Source organism: Elephantulus edwardii, unplaced genomic scaffold (assembly GCF_000299155.1).
Source record: "Elephantulus edwardii isolate Elephantulus edwardi_28Jun2011 unplaced genomic scaffold, EleEdw1.0 scaffold00015, whole genome shotgun sequence".
NCBI lineage: Eukaryota > Metazoa > Chordata > Mammalia > Macroscelidea > Macroscelididae > Elephantulus > Elephantulus edwardii.
In genome coordinates, this window is record NW_006399765.1 from 7,877,952 (window position 1) to 7,887,423 (window position 9,472).

The window sequence follows — 9,472 nt, forward strand, 5'->3', positions numbered from 1 at the left end:
GCTTCAAATCTGAATTTGGCTTTTGAAGCCCTTCATGGTCCAGTTCCAACTCCCTGGTCCAATCTCATCTCTCCCTGTGACCCAGCTCCAGTTAGTATGGCTTCCCCAGCCTGGCTCCTGCTGCTCTGTCCCTTTTCTATCTCCACCAACTCTGCGTGGTCCAGGCCCACCCTCTCTCATCCAGCGACTCTTTGTTCTCACTACTGTGACTCCTGACCTTTCAGTCCATTCTTCACATGGTGAACAGACCATTATTGAAATGCAGACCACTCACTCCCATCTCTTTAGGGACTTCCACAGCACTTGCAACAATATTGAGACTCCTTTCCAAGTCCTGCAAGATGCTAAGTGATCTACCCTCTGCCTGCCTCTCCAACCTCACCTTGTAAAATCTCTCCTGTTCACCAAATCTCGGGCATTAGCACCTATTGTCACCTTAGGATTGTGACAATACCTCAGCCGCACAGATCTATTTCCTGCCTCATGGATTTTGTTGCCCTGTTCCTTTTGCGTGGAATGTTTTTCCCTCCTGCCCCCTCCCCCCCACTTTCTCAGCTCCTTTTCATCCTCCAGGTCTCACCTTAAATGCCACATCTTTGGAGTGTCCTTCCCTCAAGAAAGTACACTCTAGGGAGCCCTGGTGGCGTATGGCAAGAAACTACTGCATTCCCAGAGGTATGAGGTTCAAATCCACCAGAGGCTTTGCTGGAGAGGGAGGGGTGATCTCCTCCTGTACCAGTCAGATCCGATTTGATGTTACACACAAAAATAATAAAAATGTTAAAAAAGAATTTAAAAAAAAAAGAAAGCACACCCTATTGTACTTCATAGTGTTTCTCTGTTTATTTCCTTCTTAGTGCTCCTCACTATCTTGAGTTGCCTTAAGGAGTATATTTTCGTGGGTTGTTTTTTTTTTTTTCGCCTTGCCATAGTAATGATAGCTTTGTGAGGGCAAGGACCCTACTGTCTTGTCCCTCTTGGGTTTCTTTAGATGGAGATTTGCTTTTGTCCCTCAGAATCTTCTCTGAAGTTTTCCTTGAATGATGAGTACCTCTTGTTCAAATATTGGATGCAAATAAAAGCTGTTAGATACATGTTACACTGAATTAATGAGTCCTCTTGGCTTCAGTAGCATTTTAACAGAGTCTTTTGATGCCTTTATTTACCTAAAGGACTTGGATCCAAAGAAGGAATTCCAGGCACCAGGATATGTTGGTGGTAGGTACATTAGACTGGGGACATTGTCCAAGTCACATCTTCCTAGCCTATCTGCCTGCGTGTTGGTATTCTCCTACTGACATCTTGGGCTAGAAGAAGAAAGGCAAGAGGGATTGATCCCACCAACTCATTGCACATGAAAAAATAGTCCCAGCTCACTCCTGCAAAGTTATGGGCACCAGGGCCGTTGGCAATTGCCGATATGAGTCTTTTGGTGAAAAGCTGAGGACACCTAGGCCCTGGTCTCTCTTGGCTCTCTCCTCACTAGACTCTAAATTTTTGGGTCCCTATCTTTCCCCAGTCTGCCTTCTTCCCTGGATCTCACTCTTTCCTTTTCATTTCCTGGGGAAGCCCTAAGTTCCCTAGCTTTGCAGCTCTTGTTTCTTTGTTATATACCTACTAGTGGATTGTTGGATCAAATGATATGTCCACCTTTCTAACAAAGCACCAGACTGCTTTTTATAGTGGTTACACCATTTTACACCCATCAGTGTTTGAGAGTTCCAGTTTCTCCACATCCTCACCAGCATTCCTTGTTTACTGTCTTACTGAACCTTGCTATTGTTACTGCAGTGAGATGGTAACTTGCTATTATTTTGATTTGTATCTCTCTAATAGCTAATGATCTTGAGTATTTCTTTATAGATTTCTTGTCCATCTGAATGTCTTCTTTGGTATTGTTTCATGTCTCCTGCCCATTTTATAGTAGAATTGTTTGGTTTTTTCCCCTTGTTGAGGTGTTGGAGTTTCCTACATATTTTAGAAATCAATCCCTTGTCACCTATATCATTGCCAAATATTTTCCCATGTGTATAGTTTCTTTTCCCCACTCTTTTGAAGAAATCTTTTGATGCACACAAGTATTTAGTTTTTAGAAGGTCCCAATTATCTGACCTATCCTCTATGGAGTGTACATTTTTACTTATATTTGATAGTATGACTATGCCAGAGATTGTTGCTGTTTATTGTTGTTATATATCATCTAGTCAGAACCAACCCAAAGCTGACCCTCCAGTGGGTTTTCAGAGGCAATAAACTTCACAGGAGGAGATTGCCCAACTTTTTCCCATGGAGCAGCTGATGGATTCTAACTACATGCCTTTGGGATGGCAGTGCAATTCCTTACTACTAAATTTGCCACAGTTTTTCTTTGATAATATTTATAATTTCATACCTGAATCCTTGATCCTACTTGAGTTATTTTTTTATATGATATGAGGGATGGATCTTGTTTAAGTTTTCTGCACATTGTCTTTTGTCTGCTTCTTTTCCCCTGCCCCCCTTAGTCTACCTCGAAGTCATAAAAAGTGCATAGACTCCCTATCCTCTAGGAAAGTTCTTCAGATATTTAAAATCAGCCTTAAATCCCTTACACATTTTAATTATTTAGGTGATTTCTACCATTTGTTGCATCTCCTGACTGTCAGAACATTGGATTGCCTCATTAGTTTATTATTACTGTCTTTGAGCTCAACTCAGCTGGATGAAGTTTATCTTGGTAGTAGAAGTGAACACAAAGGGCACTTTTAGACCAGTTCTTCTGTTTGGCTTCTGAGCCCCAGGTATTCACACTGATAAGATAATTCTAGAATCCTGCCCTATGTTAAATCTAGAATGTTGTTAGGTACCATTGAGTCAACTACAACTCATAGCAACCATAGTGAACAACAGATCTAAACTTTGCCCCATCCTGTGTCATCCTCATCCTCTGCCATGCCGCAATCCATTGTTACAGTATCTGTGTCAGTCTGTCTTGTTGAAGATCATCTTCTCTTTCTCTGACTCTCCACCTTTCCCAGCATGATGTCTTTTCCCATGGGCTAATCTTTACTGACAACATGCCCAAAATTTTTTTCTTATTATTATTCATATTCTTTTTAAAAATAATTTTAATGAACATTTACAGAGAATTTGGATTTCCATTCATTCATTGATGCCCAAAATTTTTGAGATGAAGTTTCACTAACCTTGCCTCTCATGACCACCCTGGCTGCATGTCCTTCAAGACAGACTTTGTTCTTTTGGCAGTCTATGGAATAGTCAATTCCTTTCCAACACCACAATTCAAAGACATCTATTCTCTGTCATTTTTATTCATTGTCCAACTTTTAGATACATAGGAAATTATTGAAAATACTGTAGCTTGAATGAGGCACTTCTTAAACTGACAGCTTTGCTTTCTAAAAGCACTTTGGAGAGATCCTTCAGAGCAGGTTTTCTCAATGCAACACATCTTTTGATTTCTTGACTGCTGTTACCATGGGTGTTGATGGTGGAGCCAACCAAAATGAAATGGTTGACAACTTTTCTCTTTTCTTTTTTTTTTGTGTGTTTCCCCATCGTTGTTTATTTAATAAGTACACAGTTTCTAGAGCAAGATTAAGATACCATTGTCATTATTAAATCTTACTCTTCAGAGAACATCATCACCACAAGGCTGGCCTGAAGACACTCAGATTCCACCAGTTTTTGAGGTGTTCCGTATTTAAGTAGTGTAGGCACTGCAGTTACTTTCAGCTTTTTTCTGAAGTCATTGTTGGGATCTTTCCAGTAAAGTTTTCCTCCTTCTTGGCAGTAGATGAAAAGACATCCTTCATTAATATGCTTCAGGCCCTTTCTAACGACTGGTTCAGCTTGCACACAGTCAGGGCACCAGCTTTTCCCTTCGGCGTTCTTAGAACCCGTAAAGTAGGCAAAAATAGTCTTGCCATTGTGCTGCTCTATAACCTGGCTGAATTCCTTGAAGCCTATCACAGATACTTCCTCATAGTGGGCCATTGAGACAAAATGCCCCAAGTAAGGAAAAGAAATAGCAAGACCCGCCACCCTGGAGCAGGTCCCATGTGGGACGGGCCCAACTTTTCTCTTTCTATCCATTGGTCCAGTGGTGAGGATTTTTGTTTTTTTGATATTGAGATGTAATTCATGTTGAAGGCTATAGTGTTTGATCCTCTAGAGCAACTGTTTAGTATGGGCTGAGCTTATTAAAAATTTGGATTCCTGAAACTCACTGTGTTGCCTGGTCACTGGGTGAGACCAGTGGACAGAGTCTTTCCCAGCCCCTGGACATGATACCTATGTTTAAGCCCAGCTCCTCAGCTTCTGTCCTCCACAAAGTGATTGATTCCCATAATCTAAACTTAATTTTATTAGTTCATTTATTAACAGATTTTTAAAAATTCTACTCTGAGTCGGCACTCTACAAGGTTGTGACTTTATCACAGGTAAGCAAGCTAGCCAGAGCTCCTATTTGAATGAAGTTCCTTTCCAGTGCAAGGAGGTAAGAAAGACACAAGCTGAATTCTCTCCGAAAAGAATAAAAACATGATATTTTTATCTTTATGTTAGGATAAAGAAGAAAGGAATGCTCTATTTCCACATGTAATCTACCCACCAATACACACCCCATAGTGCTCACAGGAAACTAGCATGCAAAGAGGTTACATGGTTGGGGAAAATGTGTATATAATTTGTTAAAATATGCAAATATGTTTCAAAAAGAAACAATACTAATCTTTGATGTTGTTAATATTAACCTGGAGAAGGGGTGGATATAGAAGAAGGGGGATGCTGACGATGTCTGTTTCTTGACCACAGTATGTCTATTTTGTGAAAATCCATCACACTATACAAAAATATTTATTATAGTCCTGATTGTAAGAGCAAATTTAGGTTGTAGTAGCATTCTAAATATCTACCTAAAAGAGAACAGTATCCTCTTAACCATGGGAATATATTTGTAGAATTAATTGCATAAGAAGTCTGGACATTTGTCATTTTTATGGATACTGCCAAATTTGGACATGTATTTTTATAGAAGCTTTATTGAGTATAATTCACATTGTATACAATTCATCCATTCAAACTATATAATATAGGATTTAGGATGTTCACAGGGTATAGAGTCCCTATCACAAGGCATTTTAGGGCATTACACCTCCTCAGACAGAAACTGTTGTAACAGCCTTTCAAGCATCCCCCTCCCATCTCCTCATCCCTCCCACCTTATGCAACCTCTAAAAGTACTTATTCTGTGAATTTGCCTGTTCTGGATGTTAACATTTTATATAAATGAAATTGTACTAGATTTGACCTTTTGTACCTGGCTTCTTTCATTTAACCTGTTTTCAAGGTTCATTCAGACTGTGGTATGTGTCAGTACGTCACATTTTTTTTTAGTATCGTATTTTTTATTTATTTTTCATTGTTGCACATTTTCTGTCCCCACCTCATCCCTCCCCACAATGCATTCCTTGGTCCAGATTGTTTTCTATATAAAATGCCTAATCATATATTTTTTGACAGTTCTTCCCCTCATCTCTTCTAATGTAGTTTGTTATCGATCTACTCTTTTCCCATTCTCTCTCCAACCCCCTAATGTCTGCCCTATTTTACAACAGTGATGTTATGTAGTATTTGTTCTTTTGTGACTGAGATATTTCATTTAGCATAGTGTCCTCCAGGCTTCCCAATGTTGTGTAATGTTTTATGAGTTCATTGTTTTTCAGTGCTGTGTAATATTTCATAATGTGAAAGTATCATAGTTTCTCATATCCATTTGTTGATGGGCATTTGAATTGCTTCCATCTCTTTGCTATTGTGAATAATACAGCAATAAGCATAGATATTCATATACCTGTTTGAGTCGTGACTGTACTAGGTCAAATAGTATTTATATTTCCAACTTTTTGAGAAAGTGTCAGACCACCTTCCACAGTGGCTATACTATTTTACATTCCCACCCACAGTGAATAAGAGTTTCAATCTTTCTACAACCTCACCAGCATTTTTTGTTAGCTGCCCGGTTGAACTTTGCTGTTGTTGCTGGGGTGAGATGAGATATCATCTCGTAGTTGTTTTGATTTGTATTTCTCTGATAGCTAGGGATTTTGAGCATTTCTTCATATTTGCCATCTAAATGTCTTCTTTGATGAAGTGTCTATTCATCTTGTGCCCATTTTATGATTGTCGTTTACCTTTTTTCTTGTGGATGTGCTGGATTATTAAGATATAAGTTTTAAGGGAGCTCTGGTGGCCTAGTGACAAGAAGCTGCACTACCATCCTGAAGGCACGTGGTTTGAAGCCACCAAATAGATGCTCCTCTGGAGAAGGAGGGGCAATCTCCTCCTGTGCCAGTTGGATCTGATTCTATGGTACACAACAAGAAAAAAAAAAGATATAAGTATTTAGATATAAGCCCTTTATCAGATAAGTGATTGCCAAATATTTTCCCCCCAGTCTGTGGGATTCCTTCTTACCCTGTTGAAGAAGTTTTTTGATGTACATAGGGATTTGATTCTTAGAAGGTCCCAATCCTCTATTTTATTCTCTCCTAGTTGTCACATTCTTTTTATTACGGGGAAATAATATCCTGTTGTATAGATATACTGTATGTTGTTTATCCATTCATCTGTTGGCAGTTGAATTGTTTCTACTTTTTGCTATTATCAGTAATGTCACAAACATTTGTGTACACATTTTTGTGGACATATGCTTTCCTTTCTGTGTACACTCAGGATCAGACTCACTCATTCGCATTGCTTTCAAGTCAGAACCAACTCAGAGCTCACCCTCCAGCAGGTGTTCAGATGCTGTAAGTCACAGCATGGGAAGAGATTGCCCATCTTTCTCCCTTAGAAGAGCTGGTGAATTTCAACTGAGACAGCTCAACCACCAGAGCTCCTCAGGACTAGCTAGGTGATATGATTGGTTCATTTAGCAGTTGTTAGGGTAACTTTATATTTAATCTTCTGGAGAAATGCCAGACTATTTTCCAAAGTGGGCATACATTCCACAAAAAAGAGTTCTGTTTCTCCCAACACTTGTTGTTATTGGACTCATTACTGTTATGATTATAGCTGTCCTAATAAGTATCCTGTAGTTTTTAGAATGTTGGATTGCTAACCAAAAGTGTTTCTTCAGTGGTTCTAATCCAGGAGAAAGATGGACAATCTCCTACCATTGTACTTTACAATAGGCTTTCACTATGGTTTTGATTTGCATTTCCATGACCCATGATACAGAACTTTGAGGGAGGGCGTCTACCTATTAGCAATATGTAAATATCCTTTGGAGAGTTCTTTTCCATATTATATACCCATCCTTGGGTTGACTTTATATTCCTGAGTTTAAGTTTGACTCTACCAACTATAGTCTCCTCCCATGTGATTAACAGCCTCTGAAACCTGCTGGAGGGCCAGCTATGAGTCGATTCTGACTCTTTGGCAATCAGTGAGTAAGTTATATATTCTGTGTACTAAATGCATACCACGTTTGTGATTTGTAAATATTGTCTCCCATTCAGTGAGTTGTGTGTCTGTGTTAGTGATGGTGTTCTTGAAAGTACAACATTTTAAAAAAAATTCGAAGTCTAATTTATCTGTATTTTTCTTTGATCATTTGTGCATTTGGTGTCATATTTAACTATTGTCTGGTGGCCTAGTCATAAGAATCTGCTCAGCAATCGCAAAGGCACACAGTTCGAATCCGCCAGCTGCTCTGTGGGAGGATGGGCGATCTCCTCCTGTGCAATTAACTGCCTCTGAAAACCTGCTGGAGGGTCTGCTGTGTGTCAGTTCTGACTCTATGGTATACAACAACAACAACAAAAAGTCATAGTGGACCAGACTGCACCTAACAACAACCCAAAGATTTACCCATGTCTTCTTCCTAAGACTTACAGATTTAAGTGCTTACATTTAGAACTTGGATCCATTTGGAGAATTTTGTTTATGGTGTACATTAGGGATCTAGTCTTACTCTTTTGCATGTGGCTATCAAGTTGCTCCCAGCACCATTTGTTGAAAAGACTGTTCTTTCCCCATTGAATTGTTTTAAAAGGCAACATAATAAAAATTTTAGGGAGAAATAACATATAAAGTATGCATCAATGTTAAGTGCACTGCTCAATGAAATATTTTTTTTAATTATTTTATTATTTTGTGTGTGTGTGCCATCAAATTGGATCTGACTGGTACAGGAGGAGATAGCCCCTCCTTCTCCAGCAGAGCATCTGGTGGATTCAAACTGTGTACCTCTGGGATTGCAGTGCAGCTTCTTGCCACTAAGCCACCAGAGCTCCCTCTGCTCAATGAATTTTTACTAAATGGAATACCTTTGTAGCCAACACATCAGTGTCTTTTCTGCACTGCTAAGGCCTCGCTTGTGACTTTCAGTCATTACTCTATTTGGAATGGAAAGGACCACTCTTCCCAGGCTTATCACTGTAGGTTAATTTTGCCTGTTTGTGCTTTATATGGCTGAGTTTGTAACTTTGAGGTAATTTTTTAAAATTATTATTATTTTGTGTGTGTGTACTGTCAAATTTGATCTGACTGGTACAGGAGGAGGTTGTCCCTCCTTCTCCAGGAGAGCATCTGGTGGGTTTGAACTGTTCACCTCTTGGGATTGCAGTGTAGCTTCTTGCCACTAGGCCACCAGAGCTTGCCTGAAGTAATTTCTATAAATTTTATCTGTTATGCTCACACATTTAGTACTGGTGGCCCAATGATGACCAGGATGGGGAAATAAAGGGAAGGAGAGGATTTCTTTCGGTGTGCTCAGTCCAGCACTTTGGCTGGAATTCTGGGTCTGGAACTCAAGAATTCTGTTTGTTGAGTATCTAACACTAGGGTTCTTTGATTCTAAAATTCTGTAGAATCACAAGGTGTGAGTAGAACGGTGAGCAGTATAGCCTGGAAGCACCCTGGTGCAGTCTGAAACCGGTATCATGTCAGAGTGCGTCTCAAGTCCCTGTTGAGATACCTCTCTGCTCCTGTGCTAACAATGGGAAGCTGGCTTCCTGTGAATCTTCAATGTCAAGAGAAAATTGGTCTACTTTCCCTTGATCTGCTTCCTCTTCACTCAAATCACTTCTTTATTCCTATGATACCAGGCCTGGTTTCCTCAGGGAGCCCCAGGGATTGATTGCCCTGGCTATCGGAGAGATGGCGCTAGATACAGGGGAGAGTAAGACGGTATCTATGTGCTGCAGAGAGAGATTCCTCCCCTCTCTCTCTCTCTCTCTCTTCTTCTTGATATTTGCTTGGCCACTACTGGTCTGTTGAGATGTGGCCTAAGCTTTGCCCTCTCGGGGCTGTCTAAGGTGATTCACCTTCCCTGAGTCTTTCTCAAGTGTGGGCCTTTCTCTGACTCAGTTTCTCTGTGACTCAGTTTCCCCCCTGAGCTCCCAGCCCTCCAGAATCTTTCACTGCTCATTCCACTGCCCCCACCCCCTTCATCTCTGAATCCCAG

General features: G+C 40.1%; 1 pseudogene; it reads right to left on the reverse strand.

The window, feature by feature from the left end:
- Positions 1–3,624: 3,624 nt before the first annotated feature.
- On the reverse strand, positions 3,625–3,996 carry LOC102869109 (annotated as a pseudogene).
- Between the last annotated feature and the right edge of the window lie 5,476 nt (positions 3,997–9,472).